Raw genomic sequence first — 26,089 nt, 5'->3', positions numbered from 1 at the left:
ATATCTCCCGTTGGACAACGACCCCACAAGTAATATTTGTATGAGGATTAGACAAGTGGTGGAGAAAGCCAGCTCAATGGACTGGATATCAGACAAAACTGAAGAATTTTTGATCAACAAATACCCGACCATTCCAGTCTTCTATGGATTACCGAAAATTCATAAAGATTCCAAAAACCCTCTATTTAGACCAATTGTGGCAGGGACCAACAGTATCTTTCAACCTCTAGCAATTTACATAGATACCGCTCTTCAACCACTGGTGCAGATGATACCGACGTATCTAAAAGACACGACATTTCCTGCAAACTATCAGAGCATTGAATATCGACTGACCCTTTGGTGTTCTCTATGGACGTTAGTAGCTTATATACTTCAATTCCACATTACGAAGGAATAGCTGCCTTAGAATAGTTCTCCTAAGAAACAACATCCAGATCCAAAAAACATTTGCGATTGAACTACTTAACCTAATTCTATATAATAACTACTTTAGGTTTAATGACCAATACTACTAACAAATCTCAGGAACCTCTATGGGTTCAGCTGTGGCCCCCTCTTATGCGAATATTTTTATGTTCCATTTTGAAAAAACTCATGTACTAGATCATCCCCATTGGAAAAACTTCATACACTGCTGGAAAAGGTACATCAACAACATTTTTGGCGTTTGGAACGGCACAGAACAAGAACTGACTGAATTCTGGCAATACATCAATCAATCAATACAACCCACGTATCAAATTCACCATAGAAATCGGCAAACCACAGGTACATTTTCTGGATGTCACAGTTGAATGGAAAAATACGGAACTGATAACATCGATATTCAGAAAACCCACAGATGTCAACAACTCTTTGCACTTCAATAGCTTTCATCCAAGGCACTTGAAGGAGAATCTCCTGTATAGCCAGCTGTTACGGGCAAAACGGATAACCTCTAGCGCTGAAAAACTCCAGACTGAGTTTGAGACAATGAGATCAAGATTCATGGAAAGAGGTTTTCCAGAAGAAGTGGTAACTAAAGCCATTGCAAGGACAGAAGCTAATCCCTGTGAAGCCTTATTGGCCAAACAGACAACGCAAACGAAATCCAATCTCATCTATACATTAAGATACTCAGGACAATGCTTCCAGATAAAGAAGATCATCAACAAGAATTGGGATCTTATTAAAACAGACCCCAACTTAAATCGCCTATTTCCATCCACTCCAATGCTGGCATACAAAAGAGGGAGAAACTTTCGAGATACTCTTATCAAAGCTGAAAGACCCAAAAAATCCACACAGAGGATACTTACCAAACAAAACAAATGGGACCTTCCCATGCTTAAATTGTCAGCATTGTTCTAACATCATTAAGGGAGACTACATCAGACATCCAAATAATGGTAAAAAGATCCCTCTGAAAAGCTACGCCACCTGCGATTCAAAAAATGTTATCTATACCATCAGATGCCCGTGTGGTCAATACTACGTAGGCAAGACAAGCAGACTTGCCATGGAAAGGTGGACCAAACAAGTCACAGATTAGAACAAAAAATCTCAAATCACCTGTATTTCGCCACTTCAGGGACAACAACCATAATATCTCACAAATGCGGTTTGCCATACTGGAAGTGACACATCCCCTCTCAAGGGGAGGAGACTTACCTAAATTACTCGCTCAAAGAGAGCTCGCTTGGATTCATAGACTGGATGCTATGTCCCCACTTGGCCTCAATGAAAGCTACTATTTGGGACCCTTCATCTAAAATGACATACACCCATTGAATAGATAGACTCCTTTTTATTCTTCTTTATTCTCCCTTCTGCCCTAAAATAGTCTATTGACATCCACCCCAAGAATTGGTTAAATCTAGACCACCAGCATCCAGATTGTACACCCAAGGTTGGACAGACAAAAACTAGACCACCAGCATCTAGATCGTTCACCCAAGGTTGGACAGACTAAAACTCCTTGACCTTATGTGGTTTGTGGATCCCACACGAATTTTGCATGGAATGTACCATTAATATGTAAAAAATGAAAGGGTGTCTAATTGCTTTTTCTGCCCTTTTTTTAACTTACCTGTTTTCGTTATAATGGACTTTTCCACGTGGGCAGCCATTTGGACATAACTTCCTGATTAGAATGTGAAACCCGGATGAGGGCAGTGCTTAGTCTGTCACTGTTCACTCCTGCTGTTTTTGCAATATAAGGCATTTCTAACCCGTTGTCAGAGACCTTAGTTCATTACACTCTTTGTTCTGCCATAATAATATGCTAAGAATGAGGTTCCTCACACCCAAATGACTATGATGTGATATGATTATGTTTTATCACAATTTATTTTTTCAAAAAGGGTATACATCTAAATTTACATCGATAACATACTATGGCCTTTACACTTTCTCTCCAAGTTTCTGATTCATTAGACATCCCAGTCCTGTAGTAGGCTTCTCCACCTCATTGATGAGCCTCAGTCATCTTTAGATTGAAATGTTCTACCCTGGACTGCCTTCTCCTTTCCACCCTTTTGTTCTCCATTCTGGAGACTCTCCAGCTTAATTAGTTTCACTTTACATGGTCGTAGTACTCCACCACACTAGGAACAACTTGTTTACCTCTAGTTTTCACTGTAATCACTAACTTTAAACGGACAGCCAGTTCATTGCGTGACTCTTTGTTTACATGTGACGTCACCCGCTAGCCAGCGTAATGACGTCATCATAGAAACACTAGCCGTCACGTACAATATATTTTACTTAATGGATATTATTCCATATAGTGATTACTATTTCTTCTTTAATATCCCTCACATCTCGCAATTTCTACCTTGATTTTATTTTAAATCTTGCTAAAATCATACATCTATGCACATTCCCCCCCACACACACACACATGACACACGCGCAACGCGCGTACTGATGTCACCATCTCTAACTGTATTTAACTTGAGGCGACGCTGCTAATGGAGTCGGACATCCTCCTTGGGATCCTGATTCCATTTTGCAGTGCCGCACACTCAAGCTAAGAACTCTCCGCTCCTAAGGTCTTCAATGTCCTGGCCTCATACCGGTTGCTATTACACTCGTTTTTAGCAGTGACCAGTTTTTACTTCTACATTCCTTTTCTCTCCAGATCCTGTTCTTGATCTAAAAGTGTTTAGCTACCACTATCTACTTGCCCGCCATCTTGATTTGAGCCTTCTCTTTAAAGGATTCCCCATATACCTTTGTAAGTTATGCGCTTTCTTACTATTTGTTTTTATAACTTTCAGTCTATTCAGCCACTGATGGTTACTCACTCATTCTGTACAAAGGGACCCATTTGCATTATAGAGTGCCCGTTCCACCGTATGAAAAAGTATCTCTACCCGGAGACTAATACAGCAGACTGAATTCAGATGCACCCTGTACAATATTTTAAGAAAAAAGGCACAAGTTTAGACTACCTTAATCACTACTGGTTTTTCTATTTTCCTTATCTGGCATAGTCACACCATCTAGAACAAAGTTACCAATAAGGCTCCTCCTCTTAAGGTACCCTTTCAGCTGTTTTAGGCATCTAATTAAATTGGGTAATAAAATTATCTCTAATGAACTAAAAGTGGGTAATCACAATATACTGTAACACTGCCATCAATAGATTGTGACATTCTGTTAGCTTGGAATGAGTTGATTGTCTGTAGGATGTTTCTTAAATCTGTGATGATACATTGTAAAGTTCGTTTTGGAATTATCTTGATTTATGGTGACACTGAATATATTTATTATGCATAACCTTTTTCTAGAAATTGAACTGCCCCTGATGAAGAGTGGGATACACTCAAAACACGTTGGGCCCCTATCAACTACATCATCGTGAATAAAATGAAGATTGGTTGTTGTGACCTAAATTGACTGCAAGATAATTTTTTCTGAACTGTTTCATTTCTAAATTGTTTTCTTTTCATAATATGTGATATCATTATTTACCTCTAATATTGTGAATTTAAAAGATGAATTATTGGTCTGGTATTCCAGACATACGATAGTGTGCAGGGGACGTGAGTTCCCGACTTGGGAACTTGTTTGTCTTTTCTGTATTTAGTCAACCTAGGTGTCAAGGTTGCATCTCTCTCCTCTGCACCTCAAATATATTCCGCAACTAGTAACCTACCAGTTAAAAAACTTCCTGGAATACAGTAAATTACTGACAATAGGGTGTGCTTCTACTGTCCACATTTCTCTTTGCAAGGATCAGGTAGGGATCCTCCCTGTAGGAGAGCAACATTGAAACTTGGCCGATGGGTCATGTTGGAGGAGAATAAGGACATTACAGTGCTTCATGCTGTTGCCAGCCTTTATGCACAGAATGCTTTTGATACAGAACATGTAGTAGGATCTGAAGACCCTTGTGCTTTGGAGACTATTAAGGCAGTTTTTGTATAGCACTCTGTTATGGGATCAACAACTACTGACTTCAATGGGGGCGAACACATCAGACTAAGGTAAGTAATATGGACAGAGTGACAAGGCTTAACTCTCAGGTAGGGGTAGTAGGCTGACTCAAAGATACAAGTAGCCCACTCACTTATCTCCAAAAAATACACTGCACCAATGTACTGAAAAATAGATATTTATTATGTTACACATATAGATCCCTCCCAGTTCAAATAAGTACTTTACAGATAGTGTACAGTATTAAAAGAATACATAGTATACTATAAAAACAGTAAATGTCTAGAAGGACCCTCTTCACCCCCTGCCTATGTGTGTCCACTATCTCAGCTACGCACCCAACATAAATTAACAGAGGGTGGGAGAACAAGGGAACCTAGCAAGCAGGTAAAATCCTCCATTGGTCTACACGTTTAAACATCCACTCCAATTACATATTGGAGGTCCTAGACCAGGCATCAGGTCCTAACACATATAGTTAAGGGTTAGGCAGAAAGCAAACCAGACATTAATGTGTCTTCTAGGGCATCGTTTTAAAATAATACAAATGCACATATGTTCATTAATAAGTAGGCTAGAGGGTGGAAAAAACAAAATCAGGATACATTTTTGTAACAATTACCATTACAATTCACTGCAAGGAAAAATTGTTACAGTTACTAAAATGAGTTAGTGTAGCAATAATTCAAATGTATGGAGAAAAAAAGAGCAGGACTTTAAAAAAACATTAAAAAATCCTTGATAATTACTACAAATTCACTTCTTGGCCAAGAACTCCCCCAACCCTGTGTGGGTACAGGAAAAGTGCCCAGTGGCAGGTAACTTTAGGAGAGTTACAGTGCAGGTAGAAAGTTCCATAGAAATAAATGGTAGAAAGTCAGTTGGCCATCTGCTTGCATGGGAAAAGTAAGGCAAATACCTGTTTTTCCCGCAGGCGTTGATTCCATGTTAAACAACCACAGGGAGGATCAGAAAAGACCCCAACAAGGAGATCTAGACATCTGAGGATGAACCAGAAGATCCAGAGGAAGATGCAGCAGGGAAGCAAGATCCACAATCTAAGACTGTGAGAATTGCAGTCGAGACTCGCCTGCAAAGAATCTCGACCCCGGATGTGACAGACCCATGAGGCTGAGCATTAGGAATAATCGCCTGCCCCAGGACCCATAAATAAGTTCTCACAGTGGAGGTTTTGTCAAAAATGTATCCAGAATGGCAAAACATCCCAGGTAAGGTGCCTGAACCCTGAGCCAACGGCAACACACGTCACAACAATGGAACAAACTGCCTACCCGCATTGACTACCTTTATGCCTGAAGTGAAGAATCTATCGAGACGACTCAGGGAAGGTGAGGGAACCCATGAAGATGGCTCCCAGCAACTCAGTAAACAACAAAGAGTGGCAGCCCGACAGAAATAGATCTCAACATTGGGACAATGGCTTGGCACATCCTAGGGCGTCCCAAAGAACAGAAAAGGTGGGATTGTTGGTGTCTCAACCCCAATCCAGGTGACGGAAGCTTTCAGCACCAAGGAGGCAGACCCTGGAAGTAAACGGCAGGTAAACTGCAGGCAAACAGCAGTAAACGGACAAGAAAATGGTTCCAGCATGGAAGGCTCAACCCAGTGCATGAAGGGAGGCAGCAGGAACATTCAGGAAGCCTGAACTAGGCCTCCAGGAACAGAAACCCAAACCGGTATATGGCCAAACCACTGTACCCATCCTGTAAGGCCAGGTAAAGGTTAAAAAGAGCAAAAACTGTAGGAACTGCTGGAAAGATCATCAGTAGGTTGGGTTGGCAGACGTGCTTCTTCCAAGTTTGCAGAACAAAAAGCCAAGAGAGGGAGGCAGGGCCCCAGCAAAGACAAAATACCCTTGCAAATAAGGGCGGGCCAAAGGCCAGCCCACCTACCACTAGAGAGGGTTGGGGCAAACGGTCAGTATAGTTGGTTAGTAGGAACATTCACTTAGCCTAATCCATGCCAATAGGGAGTGAGAGGAAGAGTTCAGGGTCTTTATGAATGAAGGATCAAAAATAGCCTACATGGTCAGAATGAACAAAGAAAGCCCTAAAATACAAAATGACCAAGAGCAGTATCGAAAAACCCACTGGTACCAATGGCCACCAAAAAGGTTTATTGGGCTGCCCATTGGGTAACATGGCTTGCCCCCGCACACCCCCACTGATTAAGTACAGTAGGATGTTTTTAACCAGGCAATATCTAATTATGGGGAGTTTTGCACCCACCCCAAACCAGGTACTATGAGAGTCCAGGAGGAATCTTTCATTTGTGCAAACAAATAAGTTAAAATCTCCCTGCCTAGCCACTTCTCACTACTTCCACTTTTTTCAAAGGGGCACCCCCTTACTCGAGCGACAGGTCAGAGTTTCAATTCAATCGTAACAAACTATTGGACCTTCGGGTATGTGAATGGCTTGTTGAAAATAAAATGTATGTTCAGCAGCATGTTGGCAAAATTCCCTTATGATGTTTCGATTCAATTACAGTGTAAAATGCACCTTTATCCCTTTCAATGGGCACGGTGAACAGCAGAAAGAAATGGACAGCAAATAATCACCCACTCCCTTTTATTCTGAGCAACTCTGCATTAATATCAATATTCTGCTTCATGGTACACCCAAGAATTACTTCAATTATCTTCTTTTTCTAGGCATTGTGACAAATTCTTAGATGTCACTTCTCCCCGAGGGGGTGCCCCTTCCCATGAGGCCAGGGTGGTGGGGCTGATACCCGATAGTCCCCCTCAGGGTGGTACTCAGCGGGAGAGCTCATGGGGAGGGACTCCCCTCTAGGGACAAGGACGGGCATCTAAGGGAAACGCAGTATAATACCCCTCACCCAACACCCTACACATCTCCCTACTTTGACAACCCCAGTCACACACCGAACCAACCTATGTACCTGTGTAGGGCCATAGACTTGACATTTACTGAGATAAGGGAGAGCATGGACTACCCAAGAGAGATGAATGATAAAAGTACTAGGAGGAGAAGGAGGTGCAGAGGAATAAAGATTGAAGGACATTGAACAAGGACTTAAAGCCTAATGCCAACCACTGCAAACTGATTGCTGTAAAAATAGACAAAGGACTTCAAGAATTGAGACAGCCAACTAGCGAGAGACAAAATCCACCCCGGGAATTTCAATGAGAGCATTCCAAGGAAGCCGCAAGCAGCCTGCTCCTAAAGTGCAGAGGTTGGAGAGGGGGATCCTTCACCCGGTGGCGTGGGATAAGTCTGAGGCAGAGCTGGAAGCTGAAGGGCAGTGGCTTAAACAGTCACAGAACAACGCCGGGACTGGCAAAAACGAGCCGCATCAGAGCCACGCAGGAGCGCACAGAGCCGAAGGAAACTGCACAAGCCAAGACCCACAGCCGCAGCCCGTCAAGAACTGGGGGTATGGGGGTGTGAGTGAGAGACAGACCGGTTGAGGACCGGGTGTGACAGAAGTAGTTAATCATAAGAGTGTGCTTCAGGAGTAATCTTCCTCTGTACAGTATTTGGTCGCAAACCACTGCAGAAAGTAACCATAAGAGAGAGTGCCTCGGGAGTCATATACCTCAGCGCAGTCGTTGGTTGGCCGGAGAGTGAACTATGTCTGCCAAAACCAAGCCACAGAAGTACAGGTCCTGGGACCCGCATCCACAAGAAAAGATCACAAACCATATTCCTGGTTGCAGTACTTGGCAGGAGACTGCACCAAGTACTCCTGGGGGAAGAAGAGAAACCTGGGTCTGGGACCCTCATCAAAATTGGATCTTTGCTTTGTGAAATAAAGCTTGAGAAAGGCCAGGGGAAAGGAAACAGTGCCCCTGGTGTTGTGAACTGTGAGAGAAAAGCCTGAGAAGGCCAGGCAAAGGGAGTCATACTCCTGGCATTTGAACCCATAAGAAGGATCAAGTACAGGGGAAGGGAGTAATTCCCTGAGGGATACAACAGTGACCTACCTGATGCAGAGTATCAGAGGGTCTGAAATGCTTTTGTTTGTCTATGAGGAACTAAAATCAGGGGAAGGGAGTCATTCACCCTGGTGGAGAACTTACAACCAGAACTATGCCAGCAAGTCCTGGAGGATGGAGCAATTCTCCTGGGCCAAGAACTCTTGGTACAACTGTTTAGTTTTAAGTGTAAGGGAAAGAGAACGGGCCATTTTGACAGAGTAGTGGACTTGCGAGATTCATTAGCACTTTAGCTGAGGCAGCGAAACCCCTCATGGATATAGGGAGAGATAGGTTTACTTTTATTTTCATCTCAAGTAAGGCCTGTGTAGGGCAACTCCCAGCGATCAGACTGAGAAAATACAACCCGCTAGGGAAAAAGGCTAGGTGCACCCTTTTTCGAGAAAGACAAGAGCTTTTATTTTGTATACAAAAGGAAAACGCGACAGGATATTGTGGATCCACTGCCGAAGAGCTCTCCGACGTCTTTTGTACAGGATTCAGATTATAAACACACAAAACGTCACTTATGACGCACTTGATATACAGTGTTGATCCCCCACCCTCATTGGCTGCCGTCTATATACAAGCTAATGATTACATATAACCCATCCTCCAATTGGTTAACTCATTGGGCAACTTCGAGGTCAGTCTGGTCATTGCAAACTAAGCAGCCCTTTTCTCATCCCAATGGCACCCCATCATGCCCCCCTTTTCACAATCTCAAACTTCTAGGAGGGGCGTGGTCTGAATATGCATCCCAACACCTGCAAGATGGTCTTAATAGGTTTGACTGAGAAAGACCACGGATTCATCTGAATTCAAATGATTTTTTAAAAACTGTTCCCCCCTTCATTACACACAGGGCAAGGAATAAAACTCCACAAGTAAACTTTATAGCACAGTCTGCTTTGCTCGTTAGAAGAAGGATCTTTACCTGCCATGCCCAGCTTGAAAGAGTTTATTAGCTTGGGAAGGGAACTTATCCTCCTCCCATTCTGTATGCTGAGGGGTTGGGATCTCAGAGTTGAAAGGATTCCCTTATGTCAGATTTTATTGCCGGCTCCATTTAAAGTTAGTTTCAGTCACAATTGCAACAAGGTGCCTATTTACATAAAACAACAGTTCATTTTGCATTGGCTTATCAAACCCCTATCAACAACTCAAATTCTCAACATTGGTAGGTTTCCTAATCCTGACTATTTCTGTAGAAGAAAATGAACACACACAGCAGTAAAATGCACATCCATTTTTCTTTCGGTAACTGCAGTTCGTTCTCCTCAGATTAGGCAATTCCCCATTTTGACAAAAGTTGCAGGATATTTTCTGGTACTTGAACTGTTCATCTCAGGGCTCGTCAGCTTTGGTTCTGAGTGGCTGCATAATATTGACATTTCGTTTGCACGTGTGGTTTATTCAAACTACTCTGCACAGGCAGTAGCTTCAATATTGTTTTTAAAATTACACCTTGCTCTGCATCTTTTCTTGTGAATTAAACGTTGCTACAGTGCAGCTATCACCAGCCTATTCCTTAAAACCAATGTGGGGTTATAGAATGAAACTAGGGCCAAAATGGGGAGCCTGAAATGCACCGTTCAGGCTGGGCACCTTAGAGGCAACCCAACACCATATCCCTTAGATAAGGTAAAAAGGGTTGCAATGGCAGGTGACTTCAGGACCACTGTAAGGGTGCAGAAGGAGGAGACTGACACATAGGTGGCATAGTGATTGCTATAAACTTGTATTCAGCACGACACTAAAGAGAAACTCGAACTTTCCCTACTTCTATGAGGGATTTCCCTGCCTCAACTAAAACACTACAGGAGTCTGTCAGAATGTCCTAGTAAACTAGAGTCCACGGTCCTCTGTCAAAATCTCTAATTCTATCCCTTACATTTATAACTAAACTAGAAGGTTGTGTCAATGTTATTCGTCCATGAGAATGACTCCCTTCTCCTGGAATGGGTGGCACCGTTCTGGCTGCAAGTTCTTAACCAGGGGGAATGACTCCCTTCCCCTGTTCCCAATACTTGACAAACCAAGGACTGCCAATTCTATAACAATCTTTATCAGAAGGTTCACTGTTTCTTCACTCGAGGGGGGAATGACTCCCTTACCCTGATGATCCTTGTTTCACTATTTTCCTTCTTTCTCAACAGTTCATGTACAAAAATGATGCTTGACCCAGGTTTCACCAGTATGGCCTACTTGGTTTCCGGACTTGCAAAGTACAGCCACAGGTACTTATATCTTTCTTTTTATTTGGGTGTGGGTCCCAGACCCGTATTTCTCTGCTCTGATGATTTGGCAGACTTGGTTCACTCTCCTGCCAAGTACTGCCACCAGGAAGATGACTTGTGTAATTGTTAGGGTCCCAGACCCATCATCTCCGTTTGTCTGGGTTTTTTCTTATCCCAGTTACATGTTTTGCGTACCACCCTAGAACCTTTCTGCCCCTCCGATTAGCCTGTAGCCACCTGTGTGCTACTAGGCCATGAGAGAACTGCCTCCACTCACCTGGCGACTGTCCTTATGCTCCCTCCGGCATTCCCGTACTGCCCGTTACCTTGCTTTGGGATACGGTACCTTGCCAGAGCTTCCTGGAGCTGGACTCTACTTCTCTATTTCAGCGGGCTGTTGTCGGCTGCATCAGTGGTCATCTGGCGTCTCCTGTTCTCAGGCTGCTCAGTTTCCCTTCTAATGAGCAATTGACGCAGCTCTGCTCCTGCAAAGCACTCCTATAAGTCTTGTGTCTCTCCACCTGCAACCGCCGTTCCACATCGGCTCCCGGACAGGATTCGATCCACCTCTGCTGGAGAGTCCTTGCAGCTGATGCCACCTTCTTCTGGATTCGACAAAATGTATGGTCCTTTGTCAACCTTTAAACCATGTTGCAAGCATCTTCTTGGTAAAGGGGTTAAGTCCTTCTTCTGTTTCCCAGGCGTGATCGTTATCTTTCCGCAGGGCCAACTTGTCTCAGTTCTAGATCTACTTAGGTCTAGTATTTTCTCTCTCATCCCGGTACTTCCCAGATAGACAAGGTCTTGAGTCGTACAACAGTACATGTTTCTACAAGGTACTGAGCTCTCAGAAGAGGAGAAAGGAGGGTGAGGATGTGTGGTTGTGGTATGGTGTCCGGGGCTATACTCTAGATGGCCATCCCTGGTCCCAGAGGGGGAATCTCTCCCCATAAGATCCTCCCGCTGTGTAGCACCCCCAAAGGGACTGTTTCAGAGCAGCCTCACCACCCTGGCATCATGGGAAGGGGCTCCCTCCTGGGGAGAAGTGACATCTAGGGATCCCTCACACCAAAGGCCATTGATCAAATAAATAAAGGGGAAAAGGAACATATGTAAGGGGCCCTAATAAGTGGCCCTAAAAATAGGGATTCATTCTTAGCATTTGTCACACTAGGATACGTTGTGGTTTAGCAATCTAGTTACATTTGCTGCCAACTAGGTCATGATATTGACAGAGCTGTGGATTGTGTTAGGAGCCCAGAAAGGGACATGCACTGTCACCCTTGCTGTTCATGTCAGAACATACTTGTTGGCTCCTTGTTGGTGGGAATATGTACCTTTTCCTTGTGCATCCTGCGTCTCTGTGCTGGTGGAACCGCCTCAGAGGCTCTTTGTTTCTTGCAGTCCTCCAGGTTAGCTGGACTGGCTGTCCTTTGCTTGACTCCTGCTTGCCTCCAGTGTTGGCTCCCTGGTGAAAATGCTTCTGGTCCAAGTGGCTAAAGGTTTGGGGCGTGGTCTGGAATATCGAGTGGCTTGCTGCTGCTGTTGCACCTTGGCTCTGTCATGGGACGTCTTGAGTTGCCACCAGCCATTGCCGCTATTGTGGGACTACTTCCTTGCTGACCTGTGGTTCTTGCTTAGTCCTGCCCTCCAGGAGCTGTTTTTGCATTGCATTGTTCTCCATCTGAGATAAGATCTGTCCTTTGTAGCCGCCAATCCTGCACCCTTTTTTTAGCAGGCACAACCATGAGTAAATTTCCCTGGGTCCTTAAACCCGGATCCTATATCTTGGTGTCCAGGGTCTAAGGGAATAGGAGTGTTGTGTGCCCCCTCAATTGTGTTTCTCTATACATGTGTGTGGGCTTCAAGCTTGCTCTTCAACCAGCTCTTCCTAGAGGGTGATTCCTGACCCTCTTCAGCGGGATCCCTTGGATACACCAGTGGGCTGCTTGACTCTCTTGCGATCCCTGTGTAGTAGTAGTAGTAGTAGTAGTAGTAGTAGTAATAATAGTAGTAGTTTGTCATTTATATAGTGCATTTATCTCATTAATATGGCCTCAAAGTGCTTGTGGTGGGAACGCCCTCGGGGGACCGACGTCCAAAGTATGGGGAAATTGTCAGAGGATTAGAATGTGTGTATACATTTGGCCGAGATTAGGAAGATGGGTGGGCTGGCCGAACTTCAGTAAGCAACCCTTGAAGGTCAGGCATGTGAATGGGTGCTGAGATGGTCAGAAGAGGGCGCAAGTGCAAGAGATTTGTTATGTATCCAGCTAGATCGAAAAAGTTTGCTGCAGGTCGTTGCTACATTCTGATGCATGAAGGAGGATAGCTGTGCCTGTGGCAGATGTCCACCGAGGTGGTGTGTGAATACGTAACCTTGAGGCTCAGATGGAGCTTTGTCTTTCAGGTAGCTGTTTGATAATAGACAGGCTACCCTCATAAAATCCTCTGAGCGCAATAGAAAGGCTACCATCATATATCATTCTAAGAGCAATATCAAGGCTTCCCGCAAATATCTTCTATGTGCAGTTCATTGGCTATCCTCATAAATATCTTCTAGGTGCATAACCAAGGCTAAGTGAAAATAGACAGTCTATCCTAATACATCTTCTAAGTGCAATGGACAGGCTGTCCTCACAAATCATCAAGTGCTATATACAAGTCTGTCTTCATATACCTTCTAGGTGCAATGGACAGGAGTCTCTTTACATTTCTAAGTGTTGTAGACAGGCTACCATCAGAAATCTTCTAAATGAAATACAAAGCTACCTGCATACTTAGTCTATGCGCATTTCCTTGGCCAACTCATGAATCGTGCAATAGATAGGCTACCCTCATATTTCTAAGGTTAATAGACAGGCTATCCCTAAAAGCTTCTAGTGTCATAGGCAGGCTATCCTTGTAAAGTGCAACACATTGCGCACCCTCATAAATCCAACTAAGTGCAATACATTGTCCACCCTCATAAATCCATCTCAGTGCAACAGATTGCCCACCCTCAAAAATCCATGTAAGTGGAAAACCTGCCCGCACTCCAAGTTCCTCCCATGAGCGAGACACTGGACACCGCCATAACTCTTTTGAGTTCAATAACCTGGCCACTTTCGCTTTAGGTATAGTGTCACTTAATAGCTAAACCTTGCAGTAGTTCCAAGTGCCATACACAGCCTACCTTGAGATCATTATGAGTTCAATACATTGCCGACATCAGGTTAGGTACAAGTAATAGTAAGGAACATTGGCAGGGTTTTACCAGAGCACAATATTAGCTGTGCTCCCCGCCCATCCTACCTTACCTGAGTTGTTGCTGTAGGATGTTCCATCAGGTGACCATGGGCGAACAGGGGCAAACGGGGAATGGGAGCTGCCCAGAGGAGAGTTGCCCTTTGCCTCTGGCCCTTAGCCGGCTGCCTGGGCAAGGATGCCCTGGGTGATCCATTGAAGATAGGAACTTCTGGTCAGGTATTCACCTGCACAGACCAATCCCACAGGGTATTGTGTTGAATTATTAGTGTTGTTCTGTGTGGACTCATTATAGCCCTAGGCCACTCCAACAGCCCTCCTGACACTAAGCCTTGCCACTCTTCTACTTTACCTTGATTGGGTTTGGCTAGTCCTTTGCATCTTCTTTTCATCCTAATAGGGTGTCCTGCCAAAATCTACCCCCAAAGGTTCATTTTGGAAATCCACCTTAAAAAGGTGAAGCACCATTTGACTAATGTTACTGTCCATTAGTGGAACCCCCACGCCCAATTTCCTATACTGTTCAACCTGTTTCCTCCCTCTTGTTGATTACTACATATGCCTAGTACTGTTATGGGTATTCTATCATATAGAGGGAGTGGTTATCAACCTGAAACCATTAGTGTACCTACTGTACTGAACCATACATACTCGCTGTGTTGATATAGGTTTGCTAGTACTTATTTAACTGTCCTTTTATGGTATTGCAATACTTGACAAATGGTGTAGAATATATTGTAGGTATATTTTTTACGGTGCATAATGTGTGATATATGGGACTAATTTGTACTTTGGCACCAGCCTCCTAAAAGTGAAACCTGGCTGTTCTGCTGTGTTCTGTCAGACTTAGTTAGACACCTGTTTTGGCACTAAAGATAGTTCTCTTCACACCCTTCACCAGAGGGCTCTGGAAAAGCAGCCCTCATAGTAGTTAATGTTATTTTATAATCTCCCTGACACCCATTACAGGATTAAAATATATGAATGTTTAAAGTCACTGGGCCTCATTTCGAGTTTGGAGGTAGCCATGCCATTTTTAGTGGCATGGGTACCCCCAAACTCGGGTCCGGGTCCAGCAAAATGGGAATTACTGGGCCATTCCAACCTTTGCAGGCCCGGTAATTCCCATTCGCGGGACCGGACCCAGTACATCTGCATTCCCATTTGAGCTCCCATAGGGCTCAATGCGAATGGGGAGGATGCTAACAATGGACCCGTTAATGACGGGTCTGTTAGCATACTGTTCTGCTAGCTGGTGCCGCTCTGAACGTCTGGTCTGGCCAGGCGTACAGAGCGGGACCCGCTGCAGAACACGTAATGTGGCGGCTCGGTATGAACAGTGCCAGTCCCTTACCGGCACCGTTCATACCGTGGCTGCCACAGTCGTAACGAGGCCCATTGTATTTTGCACTATATATATATATATATATATATATATATATATATATATATATATATATATATATATATAGATAGACTTGGTTAGGTTAAATTGTTTCACTGCTTAACATTTTACTTTTTATACCAGTGTTTCAACATTTACAATTTAAGTCACTGAAATAGATAAAACAATTGACATTCAGTTAAAGGATAAAAACTCAAACTGAATTAGAGAAACTGTTACAAGATTATAAAATATCATTGGAATATTTGCCCGTAGCAGCAGCCTTTTGGGTCTTCAGTGCAGGAATCTTGCATTCAGATTCTTGGTTTCAGCTAAAGGGCTCTCCCTGTTTATACAAAATCCATTCTGTGGTTTACATTAACCCACCAATGGCAAGTATCTCCACCATTCAAACAGGGCTGTCCAATCACTGACAGCCACAAAGCCACATCCTAAAAGCAGAGGTCACTTCCTTTGGGCCCAGATGGTCCTAAACCCAGTCCTGGCCAGTCAAGTCACACAAAGGCACTTGCCAGGGAATCCAAGTTGTTTCCTGTGAAAGTGAATGCCCTTATTTAGGGTTTCCTGGCTAAAGTTGGTGGGAAGAGGGCCAACAAACTAAATGGCCAAGGGTCAGGATTTAAAGGACATGGAATTATCATTTTGAATATATGCCAATATGCAGTAAAAAATAAAAACGATGGTGGATGGGAGTGCACCGGAAAAAGATGAAAAACGTGGTTCACTGCCAGCAGCCCGTGCTGGTCATAGCTAAAAAGGTATAAAGAATGTTGCCAGACAAAAAAGGAAAAGGGATACAAAACCCCTCTACAGCAGTCAACTCTACTGTGGTGTGCGCTACATTAAAGCAACACAGCAAAAACAGGATATGGGGAAACAGCCCTCCCCCCCCTGCATTGGTAGACTTGAGGGCTCACCAGTGTCCACAAAATAAATGAGCAGAGCAGGTCAGTGAAACTAAAAAGACGTTACTTATCTCAAAGGTCATGTAAGGGTTCAAGACAAAGCTGATGATGGTTCGATTTAAATCTATGGTGGGAAAATGCAAAAAATACGATCCTTTCCTACCAATGCCAATAAACTAGGAAATATGTACAAGTTATTTGCAGGGGCACACAAAAGGTCTGCTAGCAAGTGACACAAATTCAAGTAATTATCACTTACACAGCATTGTACTTATGGTATCGACTTTAAAGGATAACTAGAAACAGAAAGATTTACAGGGGAAAAAAAGACAGGATTAGTGAAAGTCTCACTTAAAAAGGGACAGGGGTGTCGCCTTGAATGATCATCAGAGTCCACAATAAGGGCCTGAGTAAGGCCCTTGTATTCAGCCATTCGGTCAGCCAGCAGCATCACTGCGGGCGGACGCTTCCAGAATGACCGAAAACAGCCGCCTAACGCTCGTTGAAGTCTACCGGGTTTTACAGGGTTTTTGGTAAAGTACAATACAATTACATATCTAATCAAAACAATGTAACCCTCACAGCTTGAAATTTTGTTGACCAAACGTCATTCGAGAAGTGCGTCCGAATTTGGAAATTATATTTTTCAAACACGCCACTAATGCAGATACCTTTCCCAACAACTTACAATAAAGCTCAACATTGAAGCTTCCCTGTGGGTGGGTGTGAAGAATGGGCAGGACAGTAACGCAGCCTTACTTATATCGTTCTATCCACAAGGTGTGCCTGCCTAAAATCTTTCACACGAGCGGCTGGCACAGAATAAATTAGAAGCATATAAAGGTGGCCAACTTTCAATATTACACAACGTTGCTTACACAAAGATGTCACAACTAATGTGAGCACGCCTTCCAAAAGGCAGGGCTATCTAGCGCCCGAACCATGTTCAATACATGCGTTAACTTATTGTTTTTTTTGGTTTGGTTTCCAGGTGCAATTTACCGTGCTGACTTTAGTTTTAATAGAATAGGTTGAGCATGCGTTCCGTGCTGGCAGCAATTTCACTGGGTAATTCTGATTTTTCACTGCAAAGGTTGCTGGTAAACCAGCGCTAGGGATTTTTGTATCACGAATGAGAAAGGAAGGATGTTTGACCGCAGGCTGTGACAGACTTGCCTAATACTTCAGGGGCGCAGCCTACTTCAGCCGCACTCCTATGATCTGCGAGTGCCTTTCTAGCTCACCCAGGAGGAGCCCAGCAGGCACCCAGAAGACGCATTCTGCGCATTGTTTACTTAATTAATGGATTTGATATACCCAAGCGTACACCAACTCATGTCCAAAGAAAAGATTCCAGTCATTTTCGGCAGACACAGGCCAGACGATGGAAGGCGGAGCAGAGTCTCAGGGTCATGGGCCGTCAAGGGAAAGAGCTCAAGTGCTGTAGAATTCTCATGCGCCAGCACAGACAACAAGTAGCAAACAGAAAAGCAAACCCCTCTTCATTGCTCACATTAGCCAAAGGTCAAACAATAGAAAGTCTAAGCTTCTTCAAGGTTGGATCCTTCTAAAACTGAAATGAGAAAAAGTGAAATACAATGTTTTTGCTCCGTTCTCCCGCAGTCTATTCCTGACCCAACTATACATTTAAAAATCGGAACTAAATATCAAACCGACAAGCAAAGGAAGTCTTGTGCAGCATAAGACAATAATGCGAAATGCTCTTCTTGTCAATTTTGCACAGCTACGGTGGCCGCATATGCTCTAAGTCTAAGATGAGTGGCGGCTACACCCAGAGGCAGTCTGAGGGGGGGGGGGGGCCTCCCCAACCTCTCGCATGTGCTTCTTCCGTTCGTGCTTCCCTGACCGTCAACACTCACTGTGAGCATTCGAAGAGTTCCATCTGTCAATACCTTGCTAAATTGCTCCAGGATAATAATAACACACCACAGCTGTGAGTGATCGTCAGGGGCATCAGGTTTCAGCCCTGCTCTCTTCTCTGGTTCTAATGTAGGTACCTTCAGGAAATGGCTAAAACACTTAAGGTCTTTATTTTCGTCAAACTAAACGTTAAATACAGGCGATGATTTCCTTTAGCCCCCAAAATGTGGTCTAGTGCAGAGTACAGGGATAAAGAGTTCGAGATCAGCTCCAACCACATACAGGGATCTACCCACTTTAAGCCTGTGGAAGGTGATGTCTCCTAAGGATAATGACTGAGGCCCTTGAACAGGTAAGGAGTTTGATGATTTGGCACATAAGTGCAGAGGATTAGCAACGACCATTGAATCCTGCATGCTTTAACTCCTGATGGCTGAACATAAAAGTTAATACCACGCAAGTCACGATACTGCAAGCAAAAGGGCAGATGAAAAGAACCAATGATCCTGAAGACAGAGGGAGATAGGATAGGTATGCAAGGTGACACAATGCAGTGGCAAAAAAAAGGTGGCTACCAGGCGCTTCTCTTATCACCATTAGCTTTTTAAAGGTTGTCATTTATCCAAGAATGAATTTCAAATAAGACCAAACAAGTGGATGGTGTGAATAGGGCCACTAAGTTCAACTTAGTTGAACTCCTCCAGCCACCCCCCCCCCCTTCATTTGCTCTCTTCTCTTTACCCTACACTTCCCTTCCCACCCTAGCACGGCACACTCGCACAGACTGCCCCAACCCTCCCCCACTCCATCGCACGTCTTGTTACTGCACTTGCACGATCCGAATGTCACAAGGACTAGTAGGACCTTTACTGTTGTCACGGTTTATTGGATGGTCAGTCTGAACTCAGGGAGTTCCTTTCTTCCCCCATTGAAGGTGTCCCACAACAAAGCGCTTAGCAGATACACATTTGGTTAGGCCTCCAACTTCTATAACACCATTCAGCACATACACTCTGTATCAACAATAAGCTAGAAACCAGGTCAGTGTATAGAAATAATAGTGTATATTTATTTACAATGTTACCATGAATAATAAACAACTCACAATAACACAAGCCACCAACTCTGTGGCACAACACAATAATCAGAAATGCAAATTACTTGCACCAATTGGCCGACATGTATTTCTTGATAGACTCAGTTACCACACCAAATAACGGTTGCATTTTAAGTCAAAACACACACAGGACTTCTTTGCACATTAACAGAGAGGACACTTCAAAAACACATAGTGATTGATTGGTTTATCACAGTGCTCTTTTCCCTCAGCAGCCCCCAAATTCCAGGCATCAGTTATATATAACCCCTTTGGTTTGAAGGCAAGGTACAGGGAGTGGGAATATAATGGGAATTTCGTTGGGGATTTTTATTTGAAATGCAAGGTCTGGGAAATGAGAAAATCGTTTGGGGAACAAACATTCAGATCAAATGCAGGGTTTAGAGAATTTGAAATGAATGGGAAAATGTGTTTGGAACAATTAATCTTCACAGGGAATGCAGGGTGTTGGGATTATCGTTGTGGGGACAAGAGCACCTTCAAATGAACAGCAGCATTACCCAATTACATTAAAAACTAGAATCATTTACTGTGCACTGGGATAATCTTTGTCAATTTCAGATTTTGACCATAACATCACCCTGTGGTAGCTGACCATATGGGAATTAATTACATTATATTTTTATTTAAATAAGATAAGTGTTTAATGCTTTTATCCCCTTCCCACTAATGGAAGAGCATACACTAATGAAAAGGAATGGGTTAAAACAGGCCGCTTACCCTCACACTTCCGATTAAAACGGATAAGGTGTTTCCTTGAAGGGAATTAATTAAGTTATCATTTTAGTCAAATATGGCCAGGGCCTACACAGTTTTGTCCCCACCACCCCCACTAATGGAAATGGATTAAAGCAGGTAGCTCCCCACACAATTGATAGCTTTGGGATATATCTACTTGCATGGGAGATCTCTGTTCTTAGCTCAGGAGGTCAGCCAGATTTCAGACTCTCCTTCTCCTAGGTAAGTAGTTCAAACCTCTTGTCTCTATTCACAGCAAGGTCCCTCCAGCCAAATTTTGAGCCTCTCTCTCTCAGATAGGGCTCCCAGCTTCCAGGCAAAAGTCTCCAGCAAGTGTCCTGGGGTCTCCCGTCTATCTGCTCTCCTGGGTGTCAGCCTTCCTTTTTTTCCAGCTCCCTGTTGTTGTCAGTCTGCTCTCCTCTTTTTGCCCTTCTGTACCCCTTTAGATTGAAAACTGATTATATAGTGCGGATGTGTCACACTCAGCTGGGTCTCTGCGGGAGCGATAAAGCCTTCCAGACCTTTCCCTGCTTCCTCAGGATGTCTTCCTTGCTTACTCAGGATCCCAAGAGTTGAACCGTAAGGCTACCTGCCAATGGAAAGTTAAAGATGCTTACTCTGTCAAGATCTGGACCCTCAGCTCCCCTCATTCCCCCCCCCTGTAGTGTGCTGTGGTGCTGTTGAGTAAGGGGTTTGGCTCACCTTGGGGGTTAATTGGACGAACTCTCCATCCTGAACGAGGCAGGGGCGCTATGTCTCTGGAGCCCATGGACCAGTTGCTCCACTTGGTCCTGGGTCTGGTATCGGTGTTGTTCAGCTCCACTGAGTTCCTTCAGCCAGCGGGATTTCAGTCGTGCTGTTGCTGGTAAATTAGCCAAATCAAGTTTCTTCACTGGATCCTGTGCTGTTTTCAGTTCGTAGGTAACTATCTGAAGGTAAGTATTCGAAGCAGCGTGTAGCCTTGGGTTATGGTGAGTTCCGTATGCTGGGCGCACGTGGGAGAAATGCATTGCAGATGGTGAGTAAGACTAGCCCTTGTCCTCTTTCCACAGGTATCTTGAGAGAGTTCGCTGAGGAAGGGAAGTACGCGAAGACTCACCGTGCTGCCCCGGTTCACCAAGGATTATGGGTAAGTTATGCTGCAACTTGCGAGCGCACTTGCGAGGGCAAGCCAGGAGAAGGACCAACGTGCGAACACTCAAATGTATTGTCTTTCCTTTCCTCTTAGGTGCAGAGTTCCAGGTGCGTGCATGCGTGTGGCAGTTCCAAAGCAGAAGGCGGATCAAGGTAAGCTGAAGTTCTTCAAGGTTTCTCACTCAGGGACTGGACTGAGCAGGATCGCGGTGAGCGTGTTGCTTGAAGCTACAGATGCAACACGAAGCACGGACCGGCCTTTGGGCGTGGCTTATAAAGCCAACCACGCCCAGAGACTAGAGCGTGCTGCAAGGTTCAATGAAGGGCTGCCAGGGCCCATGTTGGGTGTACAGGAAGTGTCACTGAACTAATCAGGCTCATTAAAGGGGCCAGTTGTAAAGTGAGCCCTATTTGGTGAGAGGATGGATGGGAGCAGTGGATGCCTGCAAGGGAATAGTGGATGTCTGCAAGGCGGGTCTAGTTTGCCAGGCCCTAACCCATCTTGCCCCTGCCTGTTCCCCAGTGTATATGACAGATGACACTCACATATCATGAATATTCCCACGCTACGGATTGGACATCTATCTCCCACCCACCCCCACTAATCCGCCCACTGCCAACCAACAGGACCAGGAGTTTAGGAGGTATGGATTATGGATGATGAAGGGAGGAAAGAAAATGACATTTAACATGTTTACATTTTTTCCGAACGTCACAACATGGCAACCATCTTCTCCTTTCAGATAACTGCATAAACAAATATATTTTTGAATTCTACATTCTATGGCGAATCGGGAAATACTAATTGTATTTCGGCACAACCTTCCTGGAAGAAGCTATAATTTTTAGTGGTTTATTCCTGAGCTGAAATGATTACGAATATGACACTTCACAATCCAAACATTCATTTCAAATTGTATCAGTTCACCAAATTTCAAGTTCCTCTGAATTATGAGAAGGCCAGGATCATGGATGTCTTCCTAACTCCAATTCTATCCATCACATATGGTTAATATTTACGTAGAACTGACAGTCATTTTGTGATCTTAAATATGAGTCCTGGATGAGCTCACTGGACGCACAATTCTCTTTATTAAGGTAAAAGGAGTTCAATGTTAATCAAATGGCAATGCATAATATGGTTCCACATCTAGCTCAACCCCCCGATGAGTTTCCATTTCTTCCAAGTCACATGGCACAGACATCTGCCTGGCTCTATGTTATTCCAGCCATGCCATTAAGTGTCTTCAAAGGTCTCTGTTTGAAGCTAATGCGCAGTTTATGGGGAGAGAGGTGTCAGGCCTCGATTTTCCTTATCTAACCTATCCATGGATACAATCTCAAATGCTGTATTTCTGTCACGCTCACCTGATTCCCACGGAGGCGCAGGTCTGGCTTCCAGTGCTGATGCTTCTTCAATGGTGAAGCGCAGGACTCTGATGATGGACAGGAAGGGCCCCTCTACTCTGGCTTTTCTGGCTCACAGGAATATTCCCCTGTGCGTGAAAAGGGAGTATTACCTACTGACGGAATAATGCTCAAGCCTCCCACTCCCTTCCAACCCTCCTCGATACCCTTCCACGATTCCCCGTGAAGTCTCACCTTAGGGTCTGGAAGGATGAGTTCTCCATCCTGCTTCTGATGCAGGGGCGCGTTGAAACCCAGTTACTTCACTGGATTGAGGTTTGATGGGAGTTCAAAATAAGCTTGACTATTCAGGTGAGTCGCTGTAAGAGTTCTGTTGCAAGTTCAAAAGTTCAAGCTAAATAGTAACGTTCATTGTCTTATTGCAGCAAGCGCTAATGCTTATGTCTTTTTCCCCTTAGGGGCCGGGGTTCGGAATGCCGGAGATATGGCGCCGACCCGAAGTGTAAGTTCTGGATGAGCGTTCAGGTAATGTCTTTGCATTCGCTCATTCAATGTCTTTGTCTTTTTTCCCCATTGGGGCCGGGGTCCGGAATGCCAGGAAGCAGCAGGACCCGAAATGAAATGGGAATGACCCAACAGGTAAGTCTTAGAAGGAAACTGAGCTTTTCCCATTTCCCTTCCTTCTCTCACCTTGTTTTCTTGTCTTTTCTCTCTAGGCTCTGGGAAGTGGGTGCGGATCCGGATGATCGCTGCTGAAGATGGAGGCGCCCAGGAAAGGTGAGTGAAATGCAGCGCTGCAGCGATCGAAGCGAAATGCTTTTAAAATGATGTCTTCCCTTTCAGGATCGTCGGTGTGATGTCCCCGTGATGCAGCTTTAGCAGGTAAGGTCTTCTCTCTCTCTCCAATTCTCTCTTATCTCCCTTTGCAGGCGACCCAGGATGCCGACAGGCGTGGCTGAAGTCCAGATGCAGGAGCTGACACAGTGAACGTCCAGCTGCGAGGAGCAGAACAACGCGAAGCGTGAGTTGCTGATCGGGCGTGGTTTAAATAGCTTTGGAAGAAGTTCCAGGCATGTATCCTTCCACCGATCAGGTATGTATCCTTCCCCGACCACACCCAGGTGGAAAGTAGTCCCACAGGTAAAGTAGTTCCATTCAGGCCTCAAGAGGGCCTGGATGTAGCAGCATGGTCTGCATCAGGTAAGTGCACATTAAAACACTTGAACACATGTCTAGCTTTATGAGCCTGGCGCCTAAGGCGCCAGGACAGGGGTCCAACATGAGCTTGGCGCCCAAGGCGCCAGGACTGTGTCCAAAGGGCCCCAGCTTGGGCCCGCTGGCACTTCCCTGGGGGGAATGATGCCTGCCTCTGGGGTTGCTGGGTCGGACCTGGCTCCTTGGAGGTAGGCATCATGACAGTACCCCCCCTCAAGGCCCCTCCCAAGGTTGTTCCCTCCGGGGGTTTTGGCTTGTTCGGAAATCTCCGGTGGAACCTTTGTATTAATCGAGGTGCGTGAACATGGTTACTAGGCTCCCACGATCTCTCCTGAGGTCCATATCCCTTCCAGTCAACAAGATAGAAGAGTTTTGACTTTAACACCTTGGAGTCTAAAATGTCTTTAACTTCGAATTCTAATTCCCCTTCAATTTGAACTGGGTCTGGAGGCTTGGACAGTCGGGTCCCTGGTTGTACTGGCTTCAAAAGTGATGCATGAAAAACTGGATGAATACGCATGTTAGACGGTAAATCCAGTTTAAAGGCCACGGGATTGATTATAGCCTTGATGGGATAAGGTCCTATGAATCTGGGATTGAAGGTTTGCGGGCCCTTGAGGGGTAAATGTTTCGTTGCTAGCCATACCTGGTCTCCTACTTGGTAAGGAGGAGTTTTACTTCGGTGCAAATCAGCATTTTCTTTATACTTTTTCTTGGCTTGCTGTAAATGAGTTGCAGCTTCTTTGAAGGCTCGGGTTATTGTGGAATGCAGATGATTTACTGCGGGCATTTCCAGGGTCAGAGGTCCGAGGATGGTGACCATACAAAGTATAAAAAGGAGTTTGTCCGGTTCCAGAATGCACTGAATTGTTGAATGCATATTCTGCGATCCGAAGGATGTCTTTCCAATTTAACTCGGATTGGTGTAACATGCACCGAAGATATTGCTCGAGAGTCTGATTGGTTCTCTCGGTTTGTCCGTCGGTCTGGGGGTGGTGGCTGGTGGATAACCGCACATCTATTTGTGCTAGTTGGCAACATTTCTTCCAAAAATGGGAGATAAATTGACTTCCACGATCCGAGACTAATATGGAAGGAAAACCATGTATGCGAACTATATTCTCCAGAAATTCCTTGGCCAAGGTGGAAGCTGAAGGCAAACCTTTTAAAGGGATAAAGTGGGCCATTTTGGAGAATAGATCCACAATTACAAGGATAGTGTTGTAACCAGCACAAGGAGGCAGGTCAGTTATAAAGTCCATTGACAAGGTGTGCCATGGTGCCGGTGGAATATCCAAGGGTTGAAGTAGGCCGGCTGGCCTTTTCATTTGACCCTTGTTTTGGGCACAAATTCCGCAAGACAATACAAAAGACTTTATGTCTTTTCTCCAAGAAGGCCACCAGAAGTGGCGTTTGATTTTTTCCTCCGTTTTAGCGATACCAGGGTGTCCTTCCATTAATGATTCATGATGATGGGCAATAACAAGTTCTTGCAATTCTTTACTTGGCAGAAACAACCGCTCCTGGAAGTAGGGTAAATCATCCTTAATGGTGTAATGAGGACCCTTTTGACTCCATTCCAGTAGGGCTGAAGAGTCTAGAAGTTGTTTTACTTGCGTTTGGATGTCCTCAATAGTTTGCAATGAAGTTAGGCCTAAGATTCTTTGTTCAGGTATGATTGGCACAGGTTCTAAACTCGAATTGGGTTCTTCCATGCCAATCCGGGATAAGGCGTCCGCTTTACCATTCTTGCAGCCAGGGCGATAGGTAATTACGAAATCAAATTCCGCAAAGAATAGAGCCCATCGGAGTTGTCGTGAAGTTTGAGCTTTGGCCGTCTTTAAATATTGTAAATTTCTGGGGTCCGTAATTACGGTGATGGCGTGTCTTGCCCCGAGAAGGTAGTGACGCCAAGCCTTGAAAGCAGATTTAATAGCCAGTAACTCCTTGTCGGTAATTGCGTAGTTGATTTCAGGAGGAGAACATTTCCTGGACCAAAAGGCCACAGGGTGTAGTTGGTTAGTTTCTGGGTCTCTTTGCGACAGGACAGCTCCCATGGCCGAACTGGATGTGTCGGTTTCCACAATGTAAGGGAGATCTGGGTGCGGGTGCTTCAATACAGGTGCAGGGGTGAATTTGGTTTTCAGGCCCTGAAAGGCTTGTTCGGCCTCAAGAGTCCATTCAAAGCGTTTGTTTTTCTTTAGGAGAGCTGTGATGGGTTGGACTGTTCGGGAAAATTCCGGGATGAATCTTCGATAGAAATTGGCAAAGCCAAGCATGCTCTGAACTCCCTTCACCGAGCTAGGAGATGGCCATTTGAGGATGGCATCCACCTTTCGCGAGTCCATTCGGACTCCTTGAGGTGTCAGGATGAATCCGAGAAACTCAACTTCTGTGGTATGAAAAACGCATTTTTCGAGCTTTGCAAATAGTGTTTGCTGGCGCAATTTCTCA

The 26,089-nt window shown here is 44.6% G+C and overlaps 1 protein-coding gene across 8 annotated transcripts in view; it reads right to left on the bottom strand.

Moving 5' to 3' along the window:
• Positions 1 to 26,089, bottom strand: part of MYO6 (myosin VI) — a 1,279,197-nt gene that overhangs the window by 577,071 nt on the left and 676,037 nt on the right. The gene's annotated exons all lie outside the window — the stretch shown is intronic.

The sequence above is a fragment of the Ambystoma mexicanum genome, chromosome 4p (assembly GCF_040938575.1).
Source record: "Ambystoma mexicanum isolate Mex_15411 chromosome 4p, UKY_AmexF1_1, whole genome shotgun sequence".
Classification (NCBI taxonomy): domain Eukaryota; kingdom Metazoa; phylum Chordata; class Amphibia; order Caudata; family Ambystomatidae; genus Ambystoma; species Ambystoma mexicanum.
The sequence above is the reverse complement of the archived record's forward strand: the minus strand, read 5'-3'. Positions and strand labels throughout refer to the sequence as shown.